General features: G+C 41.5%; 1 protein-coding gene across 8 annotated transcripts in view; it reads right to left on the bottom strand.

Moving 5' to 3' along the window:
* Positions 1–17,904, bottom strand: part of APBB2 (amyloid beta precursor protein binding family B member 2) — a 192,560-nt gene that overhangs the window by 118,641 nt on the left and 56,015 nt on the right. For all 8 annotated transcript variants that reach the window (XM_035112954.2, XM_035112959.2, XM_035112950.2 and 5 more), the window contains exon 2: positions 1,711–1,812. The gene's annotated coding sequence lies outside the window, so the exon portion shown is untranslated. The remainder of the gene's footprint in view (positions 1–1,710; positions 1,813–17,904) is intronic.

A 17,904-nucleotide genomic window follows, 5' to 3' on the forward strand; every position in this document is an offset into this window, starting at 1 on the left:
ATCAAGGACTGGAGATTCTGGTTGGGACCCTTCAAATGAGAAGCATGTGGCACTTGGGCAGAATATCTGAATTGCTCTAATTCCTCCCCCTTATAGCTGCCAACTACCCCGTTTTCCCCGGGAAACCCCCGTTTTTTCTTACCTTTTCCCGGCGGTCCCCCGTATCACTTCGTCTCCCGCTATTCTCCCTTATATTCTCTTGCCGGCGGCCTTTTTTTCTGATTTGCCCATCTATAGGCACCAAAAATGGCCGGCGCCGGCTTCGAAAGTTGCGTCTACGCATGTCCAGAAGTGCGTAGAAGTGACTTCCGGTGTCGGCCATTTTTGGTGCCCGTAGATGGGCAGAGCGACACCGGAAGTTGCGTCTACGCACTTCCAGACATGCGTAGACGTGACTTTCAAAGCCACTGGCGGCCATTTTTGGTGCCCATAGATGGGCAAAGCGACACCGGAGGTTGCATCTACGCAACGTCCGGTGTCACGCTGCTGCCGGTCCCGGATTCTGCAGTCTGGGACTTAGCAGATATGCTCCCCCTTGGCCATTTAAATATTTTAGGACAGGAATCAGTCTGTAGAATACAGTGAAGAGGTTCCTGCTCTCTCCTGAAATCTTGATGTAATTATCCCACATCTTGCATCAGAGTTTCCTAATGTAAATCAGAATGCTGTTGCAGCAGCAGTAGCAGTTCAGACAGAAGACTCCATTAAAAGCAGGTGCTGCAGCAGATGAAAAGCAGCCATGGCCTCTCTGCAGCAGGCAAACTTGCTAAGGCTAGAATAAACATGGCGAGGGGTTGCCTGGCAGTTGACTGAAGGAGCACCATTTCTCCCCATTGACTTCCCTATGATGTATACTAATCAAAAATGTATGACACACTATCAACCAAACTTCCTGCCCCTGCTCATTGGCCGCCGTTTGTGGGATTATAGAAACTTAGAATGTGGTCAGGTCGTATCTAGCATTACTAGGCATCATTCTGGGCTGGGAGGAGAGAGGTGGGGGGAGAGGAAGAGGAGAAGTAGTCATGAGACTGCTGGTTTTGGCAGCAGCAACATGAATGGCATCAAGGTCTATGAAGGAGAAGGCCTGGGCAAGGCTTTACGGAAGCCATCCTGGCTTTTTTTTTATCCTGGAATGTCCTGCTTTCCTTAGGACCTCCCTATTTTCATTGGAGAAATGTTGGAGGAAATGGGCTACTGGTTATCTCTGGTTGCCAAAGTTCTAGTTGGTTCCACAAGGGGGAGAAAAGAGGAAACGCAATCTCTGAGGAGCAAGGGACAGTGTTTCCACTTCCCTCCCCACCCCACCCCACCCCACCCCACCCCGTAGCACTGGTTTAAAAGGAAAGGAACCTCTCCTCTCAACCCAACACCACAATATGAAGGAAAGCAAGGGCCCTATTCCTCTTTCTGGCACTGCACCATTGCTAGAAAGGTCCTAGAATGCAGGAAACAAGGAAGACCTTCTACAGGAAATGGTCGACTGGAAATGGTTTTGCTGTCCAGATATGGGTTTGATGTGAAGAGGATTGGCAAACAGCTGTTTCTTCTTACTAGTTTGGTGCAATGTCAGAATTGGCATTCCACCGCTATGGCTAATTCTCTTTCATCTGGAGGCCACTGGGGAGATGGTCAGCAACCCCTGGCTTATTGTCATAGGCTGCAGAGTCCTGTTGGAACAAATCTAAGTAGTTATACTGAAATACTTACTCTCTCCAGCCTTTGGGTGAAGGCTTCAACGGAAGGCCACTTTTCTTAGCCAGAGGAACTAATTTTCTGATATGCTATCTTGAAGGAATTAATCTGAAAATGCTGAAAAGAGAGAGAACGAAAGCTGAAAGTTTGTAGTTATCAATTACAAAAGCCACAATATCTCTTTTGTTCCAGTAAGAGGTCGCTTATATTTCATACTTCAAACTTAGCACTGTAATATTGAGTGCTGGCTGCCAGTTGCTGGCATATCTGAATGGTGAATTATCTAAACCCATTTCAATTTCACTTCAGACCTGGGTGTGGTTGCTGTAATTGATTACCCATATCGTGAGAAAGATGGGTTGGGGGTGCTATCCTATTGATTATCCCGGACTTTTCAGAGGTGCTCAATTCCATAAATCATGTTATCCTCCTACAGTGGCTCTGTGAGCTGGGGATCTGTGTTACAGTGGCTTCACTTGTATTAACAACAACAACAACAACAACATGCCACCCTTCATCACAAGCTATCAGGGCAGACCACAAGATAATAATACAAGGCAAATGCACAAATAATTATAGAATGAAGATATATAATGACAAATCCTCAACTCAAGTGTTACTGAGTCTGTTGCTTCAGGTTTTTGAATGCTGATACAGGTTTTAGTTGCTATTTTAACTATGGTTTTATTATGTCTGTATTTTGTGATTGCTGTGTTCTGCCTTGAGCCGCTGTGAAAGGAAGGGTGGGTCTGAAAAGCCTAATAAATAATAATATTTAGCCTTTTTTCAGTATGTCACTTTAATTAGTAATTTAATTAGTAATTAATTAGTAATTAATTAGTAATTAGAATTCATTTGCACATACAAGTTTTGAACCCTTCAATAATAATAATAGTAATAATAATAATAATGTGGATAATAATAACAATAATAATAATAAAATAATAATAATAAAACAATAATAACAATAATAATAATAAAACAACATTATGTTGCAGGTTTTTAAATTTTGTTCAATAAAGCTTTAAAATATTGAAATCAAACTACAAAAATCAACCTCAAAACCCACCTACCAACCTCAACCCAAAACCAAGAAAGAAAATACAATAATTAAAGGTTGCTAACCAAAGCATCTGGATGTATAATAAAAAGGAGATGGAAGAGAAGAGGAGAGAAATTCAACATGTAGTTTATATATGAGTGCCTTATGCAATGTACTCATAAATGGCATCCCTGTGGCTTTAGCACTTGTTTTTTTCTCCTTATGTTCCTAAGTCACTTTTACTATCAGCTCCATCTAAACACAGTATTTCATAAGAAACTACAGGACAGGTGTGGATTGTGCCTAACATCATGTGTACACTGCTTCCCAAACCATTGGTGAGAGCGCACTGGATACAGAAATATGTACACAACCAGTGGGTGTGTTTGCTATCAGAACTGCGTTGAAACCATTATGGGAGTGGGGGGGGGGGGGGGCTCGGCTGGCCATCCAAAAGCAGGCCAAATTTCCAATAATTATACCAATCCAAGGCAATCTACAAGCTGCTGCTGACACTGCACAACCCTACTCCTTTCTGTGCCGAAAATGAGCTCTGAGGCCTACAGGTTAGGCTCTGGTCTTAAGCCATTTGCCTCTTAGCACTTACATCTGGGCACTCCCTGTTTTAGAGGTGCCTGCCAGCAGGATTTGAGATACCCGTCAATCTATTCTTTCAAATTAATTAATCTATCCGAATAGTCCCAGCTGCTTAAAAAGAGAGAGGGGTATTTAAATCTGCGTTACCAAATTAAAGCAAAACCAAATCTGCCGACCACTTCTGCAGTTCTCTTCCCGGCAAGACTAGTCTTGCAGAAGTACTTATCACGGCGCTTGCTCGTGGTCCCCCCCAGCAATTCCCAAGACTGACAATTTTGTACGGAATGACAACTATGCGCAGCATTTTGCTCACAGGTACCACAGAACTCAGGGTCAGCGACAGCCGTAACATTTTCCTGGAAGCAGCAAAACTATAAACTTCTAACCTTTGTCAAGGTCTGACGCCTTAATGGGTTTATGACTGGAAAGATGAGAGATAATCATTCTTTGCAAATACCTATGTGATATTCTTATAGCTTTGGTCTCTTGTGGAAGCTGTATAAAAGTTCTGGGCCCTTATCTTGTATGAAGTAAACTGAAGTTGTGTGTGTGTGTGTGTGTGTGTGTGTGTGTGTGTGTGTGTGTGTGTGTGTGTGTGTTAATTAATTAGCTAGGGAATGGGGGAATCATTTTTTGTATATCTTGCATTATTTGTTGTGTTTGTACTCTGATGCCAGGAATTGGTCCTTCAAGCTATATTTAATATGCTGCCATTAGTTGCAGATGCCCAGTGACTTTGGGACGAAAGGAGAGGGCTCAATTGAAGCATGCAACACTTGGGTGTATTGCAGGAACGTTTGGACTGCCTGACTGCAAAGTTTGCAAATAAGAATTATTGGTTCCATTTGTTCAAACTGATTACACCTCCAATTACATCCTTATGGGCAATTGCATTGGTCTGTTTAAACTGAGGTTTTGGCTAAAGAAAATTTGCTCACTTTAAATCTTTGCAAGTTTTAACATAGCTGAACTAAACCCACACAGAGCTTACATGAGCACAATATAATACAATCATTATAAGTCCAATAATATATTGGAATATTCAGGATCACTACTCATGATTAATACTTCATGGTTTAAAAGGTGTCTGCCAAACAAATAAAAGGACATATATTTGAACTGTGGACAAATACAGAATATAACTAGAAGATCTGGAGTCCAGGTTACTAAAAGGCTCAGAGGGTCTTGAGATGATTAATAAACTGTGGATGACTCCATGTATTTACGTTTCATATTTAATAACCAAGTGTTTTTGCAAAATTATGTATTATTCCTTTTTCCTATGATTTGGCCTGCTTTTTGTGGTAGAAGAACCTACCTGTTTTTTATCATTTGACATTGGTGAAGGGTTTATAAACATTTGAAAGTAAAAACCCAGTAGTTTATATTTTACTTGTTTAAACAATTTCATGTGCCAAAATCCTTGTGTGTGTGTGTGTGTGTGTGTGACTAAACAGGAAAAGTATTTCTATTTTCCTTAGTATTTAAAAAAATATCTAAGCAGTTCAAAAATATGTTAGTTGTCCCATTTTGAGCATAATCTGGTTAAAAAAATTAATACCACAATGCATCTCCTTCTTAAGCATCTAATTCAAAGTCTACTGGAACCACTCAGTATTCTTTCTTGGTTTTCATATTGCATTGCAACAAAGCCAGAATTATTAAAAATCAGGAGGATAAAATCTGAGCACACATTATCAGTTTATATGTGCCTCTTTTTCTAAGAATAGTTAAGAAAGACTGACAGATGTTTGATTATTATGACCATAGTGAAAAGTGAAAGGATAGGAGAAAGATGAAAGTCCAGCATGCTTAATGGATAGACAAACAAAAGACCAAAACAATAGTTTGAAAGTGGCCGGCATATGCTCCTTTCCATGATAAGCTGTGAATGGGTATCTGAAAGGAAATGTCCAAATGGCAGATGTTTTTGATAAACAGAAGGCAAAACGCACTTCTGTTAGCAACAATTGAAATGGGCGGGGGCGAGATAAATGCATTTTCTAAGCACCAGATAGTGAAACAGCCGTTTCTTTGCACATTTTTCCTTAAAAAGTAAGCATTGTAGATGAAGAAGCTAAAACCAAGTCTCACTAAGACCAAATCTACTGTATCAACTGAGAATATGAGCTCTGCCCAGTTCAAATCTCAGTTGTGGATGCTTCCAGATGGCCACTATTTTCAGGATTCAATCACATAATGGCAAATTCAGGTTGCACAATTACAGTTGATTGAGATGTCATCCACAACAAACCGGCTTCCTCAGAGGCAACATCATTTAACCTGCCTTCAAAAAGATCAGAATGCATGCTTAATAAACAGCCACCGTCGTATAACCTCCCTACAAACAAATCAGGTATAATCCTGAACAAACTGGGTGTCTAGTAGTGACCCGAGTCTCACCTGAACCTCAGCCTGCATTCCGCCTCATGCAATGTAAGGATAATAAAGCTAACTTACTTTACAGGGTTGCTGTAAAGTGCTCTGAACACTTGAAAGCACAAATAAATACTAATCTTTTACATCCATCGAAATACACATTGAAATGAAGAAGTAAAAGGACTTGTCTAAAATGAAGACACCACCGCAGGAATGCTTCTGCTACATGGCTGTGGCTCAGGCACTCCACATCGAGGAAGCATTCGAAATCTGAATGGGCCCCATAAGTGTGACTGTATTTTTCCATTTGCAATCACTGTATTTTCCTTTTACTGTATGTGAATCAGGTTTGAATTTTTTAGTCTTAAAAAGCTTTGAATATCACCCACCCACCCAAAAAGTGCTTGCACTGAGATACCACCATATTAATTGCTCAATATGCTATCCAAGCAAATGCCGCAATTTGGTTGAATACTAGCACCATTTTAAAACGGGAAGTCATTCTATGGCAGGCATCCCCAAACTTCGGCCCTCCAGATGTTTTGGGCTACAGTTCCCATTTTCCCCGACCACTGGTCCTGTTAGCTAGGGATCATGGGAGTTGTAGGCCAAAACATCTGGAGGGCCGCAGTTTGGGGATGCCTGTTCTATGGAATCACAAGGAAAGCTGTCATGTTCAGATTTTGACTAAATAGACCAAGGTAATCAATGTGTTGCCCCCCAGATGTCGGACTACAATTCTGAGTATCCTAGCATGCTAGCTGTGGCCAGTAGGAATTGTTTGACAACGGCAACTGGAGCGTACCAAGCTGAATACCCTTGGGGTAGACATTTATCTACTTGTTGCTGGGGTGGGGTAGAGGAAGGCAGGGTGGAAAGAAATGAGAGAAGTGCCCAAAAGCACAAAAAAGAAGCCGAAAAAAATCATCATTAAGTCTTAGGAGATTGTCTTCTCAACTATCTCTTCAACAAATGATTATTTGAAAATAGGTAGCTAGACTCGGAAAATAATTTCTTCCAGAATTCCTGATTGGCCATGTGGTTTTGGGTTTTGCTCCTTCCTTACTAATGGAGACGCTGTCATAATGGAAGGCTTCATGAGCAGTGTTCAAAATTCCCCAGGCGCTACGCTAGGCATGTTTTGCAACTGTGAATGGTCCACTTGCAACCACATGCAATGTCCTGTTCCCCATTTGGTGACTGACACCCCCACTACCTGGCCGGTGTGCAGCATTTATAAATATCAATTATTCAAATGACTTATGGCTGGTCACTAATGCTGAAGCTGAGACCCATTTATGTTAGTGTGGTCCAATTAGCAAGTGCTATTGATTGTAAAAATGTGTCACTGATGTGAAATGTGTATTAGTTCACGTGTTTCAAAAAAAAGAGATTCATGTAATTGGTAAAGTGCAATCAAACTGTGAAATATAATACAGTGATACCTCTAGTTACGGACTTAATCCGTTTCAGGGTACCATTCGCACTTTGAAAAGTCCACAACTAGAGCGCCTCTTCCGAGCATGTGCTTGGTGTGGTTGAGCACTTCTGTGCATGCGTGCGTGGCAAACCCGGAAGTAAGCACTTCCGGGTTTGCCGTGTTCATAAGCTGAAAGTCTGTAACAAGAGCAGAACGCAACTAGAGGTACAACTATAATGCTGATGATATACACAATTTGTTTTTTGCTTTGTAACCTTGAAAAAAAGATCGTGATTTGACATTCCGTTTTGGCGGACATAACCTAGGTTTAAGGTGCTATCTGGCAACCAGTTTATATATCTGAGTTTCTAACTCTGTTCATAAGAGGTGTCAGGAGTTTAATACAACCAGAACCTGACCTGTTATTGAGTAGGATTAAGGATTAATCCACTGGCATAGGATACAGTGGTGCCTCGCTAGACGAATGCCCTGTAAGATGAATTTTTTGCTTAACGAAGAGATTTTTCTAGCGGAGGTTGCCTCGCTAGACTAATTCGTTTTACAAAAAATTCGTCTAGCGAATCATGGTTTTCCATAGGAATGCATTGAAATTCAATTAATGAGTTCCTATGGGCAAAAAAAACAATTTATTTCAATGCATTCCTATGGGATTCGCTAGACGAATTTTTCGTTATACGAATTGACCCGTGGAACGAATTAAATTCGTCTAGCGAGGCACCACTGTATAAGTGAATGATATGAGATAGAGACCTAACAATTTGAAATCACCATCACTTGTCCCCTGCTACCTGGATATTGAAATAAAATTGTGACTATTCCCACCACAGGGACACTATAAGTATTTGGGATAAAGGGAACAAATGGGCTTTCTAAAATAAACCAGGTCAATCCAACTAAAGTTTTGTACCTGTCACAGTCACCAGACTCTTCACAGCACAGATTTAGTTCAATTCACACATCATAAAGTCAGCCTCCAGGGATACCCATGCTTGGCTTATCAGTGGCATGACCTGTGAAAGTATTCATAGCTTAGCAAAAGCCAGCCATTTGAAAACTGCTTAGCAAGGGAAAACCCAAAGTAATCAATAGCTATTTAGAAGGGGGTTGTGATTAACTAAAGAGCTCACAATGAAGTATCCTTTAAATGAAGTTCATAGCCTTTCCGTACCAAGCCTATTTCTGCACTGCAGTAAGAAACCCAAAGTGGCAAGCTTTGTCACAAGTTGATTTTGCAGATCACTGCACTGCAATGATGGAGAATATGGTACAGATGAAGATAAATGTTCTGCTCGCTCAGGAGCACACCACCTCGGAAGTTAAGATTCACAACATTGCTCAGGATGAAATGTGGGCTTCCAAAGACGCCGATAAGCAAAAACCTGTTACGGTATGAAATCCGGCTTGTTTAAATACTCACGAGTATTACTGCCAGAATATTCTAGGAACATAACCCTGCACCCCTTCACAATCTTACTGCTCTTCATTCTACCTGCATAATTAAGGCTGCAATCCCAAATATACTTACAATTCAACAGAGTAGTGCACTAAGAATCAGTTAACAGGCATTCATAGAATCATAGAGTTGGAAGGGACACTGAGGATCATCTAGCCCAGGCACCCCCAAACTTGGCCCTCCAGATGTTTTCGGACTACAACTCCCATGATCCCTAGCTAACAGGACCAGTGGTCAAGGATGATGGGAACTATAGTCCCAAAACAACTGGAGGGCCGAGTCTGGGGGTGCCTGATCTAGCCCAACCTCCTATGCAGCTGTCCCATACATGCAGCCTTGGTATTTTCAGCACCACACTCTAACCAGCTGAGCTATCCAGGATGACAACCTTAAAGTCGTCACAATTGTTAGTTCACAGAAACCAAAAAATCCTCAGTTTAGTGATGTCACAAGAAGAAGAAACCATGTTACGACTAATTAAAAGGAGTTCCATAATGCGTTCATTTCTTTGGGTTTGGAATGCATTTCCCCTCTCTGCCACAATCCTACATTTATGCACATATCTAGGGTCTTTCTTGGGATCTAAAGCCTCATGATTATTTAATTTGACATATCCTTTTGTAGAAAAAATAAAAAAGGAGGGAGGAAAATTATCTCTCCTCACTGGACAGTTATGCAATGAAAACAAGTTCTGTGGTGGTTCTGGGCTCAAAGATAATTACAACACTTTCCTCATCGCCCTGCAATTTTTCTGTAGTAAAGGCTAGCTGTGATCTAATAAAACAGATTGCCAGCCTGCTTCGCAAGGAATACTAACCCTAGCACAGGTACCATTACTATAAAACTATAATATATATGAATAAAGCCTCAAATGTAAGAAAAGCTTGAGGCTAGAGTTTTGACTGCTTGTTCAAGGTCATATTGAACAGCGACAAAAGTCAGGAAGAGAGTTCACAACTCAAGTGCCAAGTCAACTCCCAGGCCTGGGCTCAGAAGCCACTGACTTGTCTTCTCCTGAAGCAAAGGTTAATTACTCTGCCACTCACTGGAAATATTCCTCTTTGTGGAAATACAAGCCTCTACTGAGAGTCAATTATGGACAGATTAGAGAGATGTCCAAAAATATAGAGATAACTGGGAAAGTGCCGAATTAACCATTACAGAAATTGAATACAGCAGTATTACACAATGTATTCACAGACAGTTTTGATATGCTGTGTGTTATAATAAGCTTTTCCCCCACCCTTTGTAAATTAACAATATGGCATTATTGGGTAAAAAAACCCCTTCCAAAACTAAGGTTTGGCGATGGCCTGTAATTCACACCAGTTTCTTCACTGTTTTAAAATGTATTAACTCAATTACTTATGTAACTGAAAGACCAGTAGACCTTCATCCCACACTCAGTTGTGTGTGCCCGGTCCCCACATGCATCAGGACCCTTTGCCCTGTTACGGCCCGGCCCGGCCCGGCCCGGCCCAGCCCAGCCCAGCCCAGCCCTCTTCCAGGTCCAAAATGCAGGTCTAGATTGCATTGGCGATTGCGCATCAATTGGATGCTCCTAGAATGACTTTTTAGACACTTGTGAATGAGACAAGAGCAAGTATACATTCAGCTCTGGAGCTTATTGTAGTAAAAAATATAATTTCAGATGAGGAAATACTAGCTAGCAAAAAGGCATGTTCAAAAATGCTCTTATTTGTTATTTTCTCGTTATTATTATTATTTTAGTTGCTTCTTTCCTGCAAGCTCATACATGATTTTTTAATACTTAAGCTGAAAGCTGACTCATGTATTACAAACCAGGATACAAGCAAGTGACATAAGCATGAAAAATTGTTTTATCATTTTCCCCTGCAATGAAATACTTTGAATAAAGCTGAGCACCGTCTGAATCACCAAGTGTCTGTCAGTATGCTTGTCAGTGCATATGTTGTTCCATAAGAAAGAAACCTTTATTTTGTGAGTCAGACTGCCTGATGGGGCTTTAGACTGTGAAAATATGTTGGTAAGTACACCCTTTAATGCCATGTCCAGTAGAAGCACAACCACTACAGTTTACTGCTCCTAGATTGAGCTCAGGGGAAAACTTTCACCAGTTTGCAGAAGATGCCTAACTTGGACAGCACAGATTGGCTGGCTCATACGCCAATCACAAAGCAGCACACAAACACACCTCTCATGGAACTGTTTTTCAAGAGCAAAAAAGAAATGGTTTAACACGGTGATTTCATTTTAAAAATAAACTGCTGAACTAATGATAAATCATGACCCGGGGGGGGGGGGCAAGGAGGACTAAACATGTCCACCCAAAGCATGGTGGGGTATGAAGAGGGTTGAAGAGAAAGTTGCCATATGATAAAAAATAACATATTAATTGAATAAAGAAGGTGCAGTGAATCTGGAGGTTTGCCCTCTTTGCAGAGCAAAGGCTGTGTGATCTTTGATAAGCAAAGCCAGGGGGAAATTAAATCTGCTTGCTCCTGTTCACAGCCTGACCTACCTTTATGATAACCCCAAACAGGGGTTGTTCTTGTTGCGGGTGACAGCCCTGGATTACATAGTAAATCGGACCCAATGTTTTTTCCTTACAAAGTTTTTGCAATTGGTTCCCTTCAAGCTTGTCCGCCCCGGGGATTTCGTGCCAATTTAAGAGAACGAATTGGAGTGGACTTTCATCCTCAAAGTCCTTACCGGAGCCAAGCCTCAGTTGTGCTTTGCCTCGGTTGGGAGTCTGGGAAAGGAATTCCTTAGAGTGGGTTGCACCCATTTTACTTCTGTCTTTTTATACTGCAGTTCGGGTCCCCGACCCTATTCCTTGGACACTCTAACTTCCCGAGTCTATGACTCACCCCCACGTTCTAGTGGTGTTCCTGCCTACCGTTCGCGTGCACTAACTACTAGGCGGCTGGTGCAGCTAAAACCCTGTTGGAACCCTCCCACTGGTCATCAATTGCCTGAGGGTTCCACAGCAACTTTTCCTGCCTCTTATTCGCTAAGGGAAAAGGACTACCTGCCCCGGACGCTTGCGCATGCAATGCCGAGCGGTTGGTCCCGAAAATACCAAGTTTGGAAAAGAACAGGTGACCTTGCGTTCTAGGGTGGCTTCACCTGAAGATTAAGAATAGAGGAATAGGAAACAGAGCTGGGATAGCCAGATTCCCAGATTGGTAGAAAAGCGACAGTTTGCTCAGACTTCTGCTCAGTTTGGCAGAAGGGAGCTGGGACAGTCTTTCTAAGCTCTGCGTTTAACGTAAAGACTGTTGCCCTGGACCTCAGTTCTACTTTATAACTGTGCCTGGCAGCCTTGCTGCAACTAAGGTCCAAAGAGGAGAGTAGAAAAGGATAGTCCAAGCGGAGAAATAGATTTTTAGTTGCTGTGGTTCTTAGCTCACCCAAGGTGTCCCCTTTTAATACTCACGACCGATCCTTTCAGTCGAATCCCGTTGTCTCCAGCTTCCAACTGGTTCCTGAAGAAAAACAGCCTTGTCCCCTTAAACGTTGCTTCGTCCTGGGGGTCCCGCTTGGACTCTCAATTACTACCAAGTGCCTCGGGTCCTGAGGTTGGTTTACCCCCCTGCAAAAGGGGCAGGGGCGCGCTGGGTTCCCCTTCCCCAGTGAACCCGGAGCTCAAGGCAAAACTGGGGTCCCCGAAGTGGTCGCCAAATTGAAGTAAAATTTTAGCTGGTTCCTATGAACCCAGAGAAATGGATCCTGACCCAGGGAGAGTCCAGGTATCCTGGCAGGCAGACGAATTTAAGCGTCTCCTGCCCACCAAATAACAGAGACCAAACCAGGACGTACGAAGCAAGGCACTTTTATTTTCGCTGTTGCAACAGGGTCCTTCCTCTCACGCAGGAGAACAAGGAAGGAACCCCAAACAAAGGTGTCCTGCCCTTAAAAAGAAATTTGAAATTGGTTTCAGCCCACCCCCCAGAAGCATCATCCATATGTCACAGAAGGGGTGTAGCCCAAGACCGCCCTCCCTAGATTCATCATAGGTACATCATGAAAGGGGAGGTCTGGTGGCAGTAATCTGAGCATCCTGGACCCTGCCCCCTGCCCCCAAAACCTAATCAACAAAAGAGAGAGATATTTACATTTCCCTGTTTCCCAGCCAAGTTAATCACACCCTTTTGTCTGGCACCCAGGTATCAGGATGCCAGGGATTATCACTTTAATTCCTGAGACAATGAGAAGGTTCCCCCCCAACCCCCTTCTTCCTTGCAGAGGAACACCTGGTCAGAGAGAGAGAGTCAAAATGGTGTCAGTCATGCCTGTCTTCCTGTGCTGCTTCAGACATGTTTCTGTACATTCATGTACATGTTTTATGAACAATTATTATATATATATATGACCTCAAAATTCTTATAACACTTACAAATCCCATCCGCTCCAGCCAGCGACCAGAGCTTATGGGAGCTGTAGTCCAAAAGATTCAGAAGGCATTATTCAAATCATTTTGAATAGGATTGCAGGAATTATCAGGAAAGGAAATGTCAGGAAAACAGAAAGAAGTTCTGTCTAAATGCAGTCTGCAACAAGCCTGTTGCTTGATGATACTGTGCAGTCTATAAACATTTTTTTAAAGTCAGATTCCCCAACTGCATTTGAAGGACCATCATAGGTTTTCAGGTTTTTTTTTTTGTTTTGGGCAGCTTTTAAGTAATCAAGGTGCATTGTAGTCATTTCTTGAGGGGTGGAAAAAACCTAAATCTGGGCTTCCCAACTGCCTTAGATATCAAATACTGTGCTCCTAAGCATATTATGTCAGAGAAAGATCCATTGAAATAAATGAGATTTATGTCCACATAATTTGTTTTGATTCAGTGTGTCAGCAGCACAATGGCTCTCACAGCATTTTGAAGGCATCAACATACCATTTCCAACGAAATTCATGCAGCTACAATCTATTACTTTTAAGTTCTCCTGGAAATTGTTAGCTATTGGAACCCTTTTTTAGCCTTCAGATGTGACTATAAATGTTATTATAGTCTTGCTTTATAGGTAAGGATAGACATTAGCTGGTAAAATAGCGCAGAAGCATCTCCTCGTCAAGGTTTTGAATTCAAGTTTTCACAATCTTATGTAGTGCTAGAAGATTTATTTAGAAATTCCCAGTTTAATTTCACTCTCGCCATAATAACAACAACACTTTATTCAAAGCACTTCAGATATGTTACCACAATTATCCTTACTGATCTACCTTCACAGGGCGACTGCATTATTATTTCCATGTTGGAAATGAAAGCTGAGTGTGTTTCACACATTATACAGAGGCAAACTGAAGTCCCACCCATTGCAGTATACGATATCTGCAACAAACAGATGCAGACGATCACAGCTCCCTAACAAGCAGCAACTGTACAATACAAATTTGCAAAGGTGTGGTTGTTGCATTACATTTGCATATAGAAATCTAAGGCTTTGTCTAAACAATGCAATGTGTAAAATAAGAAAACTATGCCTTGCCTAAGGCAACCTGGCAAGTTAATTCAGTTCTAGGGTGATCTAGTGGAATCAAAATAAAGCCAAAATAATATCTATGCAAGCCCTGGAAATGTCAGACATCCTCCACAGCAACCTAAGGTAAAAATGTACTCCAGTTTTTTCTAAGGTCTAATATTAATAGGGGAATAATATTCACATAGTGTCCACACCTACATCAAGCTGTATGTTCAATTATTCTTAAAAGTTAACACTTTTGTAGTTAAGAATGAACCAATTCAGAGGGAGTGGCATTTACATAAGTGTATAATCATAGCACAGTTTTCAAATACCCACTCATTAAGCAGTTTCTATTGGTTTTAACACTTATGCTTCTCTTAAGTCAACACCAGCAGTTCAGATTCTTAAGTTAAACTGATTGCAAATATCTTACTATTTGCTTTGGACGACAGGTGCTTTCAGCAAGACTTTCTTCTCAGCATAAAAACAGGGGTTGGGGGAACTAACTTTGAGATACCATAATAGATCAGAGATAAATTTAACATAACCAGGGATCCTCAGATGCACTTTTTGAATTTACGGTATTTCCCATCCTTCCTCAGAGGAGCTCAGGGTGCATGGCATATATAGCTCTCCCCTTCCCCAGTTTATCCTAAAAACCACCTTGTCAGGTAGGCCGAGAGACAGTGACTGGACACACCACTGGCCAGACTATGAGCATGAGGACAATGCCAGCTAGCCCTTGCTTTCACCCAGAAATATGCTTTAAAACGCACTGCTAACAAAATGGTTCCAACTTTGCCCAACAGAGAAGAGGGAAAACAGCCTTGAAAGGGAATGTGTGAGAGAAACTTTGTGGACCATGGAACAATTTTAAGGGAAAATATGAATATTAGACCGGGACTGCACTGTTAACAAAAATATGAACCAAATCATTTCAATGGAAGAATTCAGCCCAAGGCACAAATATCAAAGTCTACAATTAGTCTACAATTAAATATAGTCCTTTTATGAATATCCATCTAGCAAATGAAGGCTTCAGTTAATCTCTAGCCAACATGTGATTCATGAGTGCCTTGTAAAACTGTTAGAAACACTTGTTTATTTTTACTATTTTTATTACTTTAACCAAGCTACAACTGGTAGTATTTCGGCCCTATCGCAGCTCAATAAAATCTATTTTTAAATCAAAAATCCCATACATTAATGTTTATACAGTTTCCTAGGGTGGGGGAAAAAACCACCCAAAAACGGAAATGCAAAGAAAGACTTTGTCATTAACAAAACATAGGGAAGGGCTTATGCAAAACACAACCAAGAACATAACTTAAATGAATCCTTCTCCCCTCTATCAAATTTTCCTCAATATAAATACCTGGAGGATAATGTTGAAGCCAGGGTCTGGGGTGTTATTACAGTATTAGCAATTTTAGCAAGAAGGCTGTAGCAATACATAGCGCTGGCCTTGTCAGTGTGAGAAAGCTGGAACCCAGGTGCAGTTATTAATTGGCAGCTGCAGGAAGTTGGCCAAAGGATAAAGCAGAAGAAGAACCTAATGACAAAAACTGAGGTTGCATCCGTACCACACATTTAAAGCACTCTTACATTACGTTTTGTACCCAACGACTGGACACTTGCGCCTGACGTCTCTGCCATCTGGAGGTGCGTGCCTGTGGGTCCTTGGATCTTGACTGTTTTCACACACTAGCAACAAATCCTGCAGAATTCTATCCTATATTTTATCTGCACAATCAGAACGAATTTCAGGAACCAACAAGTCGTATTGAAAAATATGACTTCGCTTGACTCCAAAATGGCAACTAGGCATTCCGTTTTGGCGACTGTAATCCTGGTTTAAGGAGCCATTTGGCACCTACGGTAGTTTATATATCTGGGTTTCTCTTTATGGGCGCTGCAACTCTGTGAGGAAACAATTCTCAGCACCCTTAGCTACAGTTCTCATGCTTCTCTGAGGGAAGCCATGACTGCAAAAGAGGTATACAAGTACTTTAAATGTTTGGTGTGGATGTGACCTTAAACTTTCAGGATATAAAGAGGTTCAGGCTGCAATTCCTTACACATTTAGCTGTCTGCGGACAAACGCCGGCTCCCTCGGCCTGTAAAGCAAGGTGAGCGAACCCCCGAGTCGTCCGCGTCTGGACTTATCGGTTAGGAGTCCCTTTACCTTTACCTTTAAGTTCACTGAACTCATTAGGACTTCTGATACTGAGGAATTTAATGGTGCATTCCTGCCCATGTCTACCGAGAAGTAAGTACCACCAAGTTTAATGAAAAATTACCTTCAGGTGTAGTGTGCATAGGATTGTAGTCTTAATAATATGTGCAGAGCTGTCTAATTCACTTAAGAATTAAAAAGGTACACTTGCCAAATCTAGGTTCGTGGGGTTTCCCATCGTTTTATACATTCAGGTAAGAGCAGAGCCCTCAAAGAAGGCGCCATTATAAATGAGAGGGAGACCATAAAATACAGTGAAAGGTGGGGTGGACACAGCTGTATAGAAAAACAAGCTTGTAGTTTTGATTCCTGAGAGGTGCTGAACTCTTTTTCAAGGGATATAGTCTTTGCAAGTAAGGCACTTTAAGATCTCCTCACCCTTTCTTCACTCATGGCTAAAATACTTCAGCTGACAGTCTCAAACCCTCTTTGAAAATGGTGACAAAACAAAGCAGATTGTTCTCATCTTGCAGCAAGCCATCCATTATTCTTCTCAGGCGGGCAAGTGACGAGCAGCTGTCTCAGTGAGTAACTGGTCGTGACTTTTCTATTTTGTTTAATTTCTTATTTCTCTGGTTAATCAAAAACATCTGGTTTCAATTTCCCCCCACGTTCTGAAACCTGCTATTACTTTGCTGTATTTGTTTAAGAACGCAAAAAATTACACCCTTATTTCATCAAGGATTTCACCCCCAAGACTATGTAAGGGGCAAATTCATAGCAGTCCTGCCCCACCCCATTCCTCTCCTCTTTTATGTGCAAGTATAATACTAGCATTGTTGTTTATGAGGGTGGAAACCATAGCCTTATACAGTATTAAAAAGTCATCTTGAGCTGCTAAGAAACCAGGCAATCTGTAGCCTGCTTACCTACATAGGGGTAACTCCATTCTGTTTGGCGACAAGTAAACTTCTGATGTCTTTAACAACCAAAGCAAACAAAGAACTGAATGTTCTAGAAAGGCCTAAATGTTCTTCTAACTTACTGGTTTATTCTGCAGCTTACCCTTTTTCTTGCAGTTAAGAATACAGGAACATAGCAGCTGCTTTCTTCCAAAACAGCAACCTTAGTTCCAATGGGATAGCAACTGCATTTCTCTACATACATATACAGTACAATCATTTATTCATGTATTAATTACATCCAAATTAACAATACTGTGCACAAGCTAAAGGCTGGTGTACAGAGTTCAATCGCTCCCACTTTGCTCCTTTCTGGGCCAAGAGAGCAAACATTGTGCCCGTAGTCAGATGATGGCTTGTTTCACTCTGGCAAACTACAACCACTAGCCAGCCTCAAACCAAGGTTTGTTGTTGGCTTAATGGTTGCAGTTTGTTAGGGAGAAACAAACGATGATTCTAGGTTCAGACACAATGCTAAACTATTATTGTGTTTCTCATGTCAGGGAGAAGCAAAGTGGAAGCAATCAGGCTGAAGGCCCTAGGATGCAGCTCATGCAAAGTACTGTATGGTTTATTCCACTTTGGCTTCCCATTACATGGGAACATGGCCAAGAGGTCCACAAAAGTTACAAGCGATATTAAGAGAGGGTGGACACTGCCTACCTGACCAGACAAATTCCCCAGCATCAGTAGCCGAGTCTTGTTTGGATT

Source organism: Zootoca vivipara, chromosome 9 (assembly GCF_963506605.1).
Source record: "Zootoca vivipara chromosome 9, rZooViv1.1, whole genome shotgun sequence".
In the NCBI taxonomy this organism is placed as follows: Eukaryota; Metazoa; Chordata; class Lepidosauria; order Squamata; family Lacertidae; genus Zootoca; species Zootoca vivipara.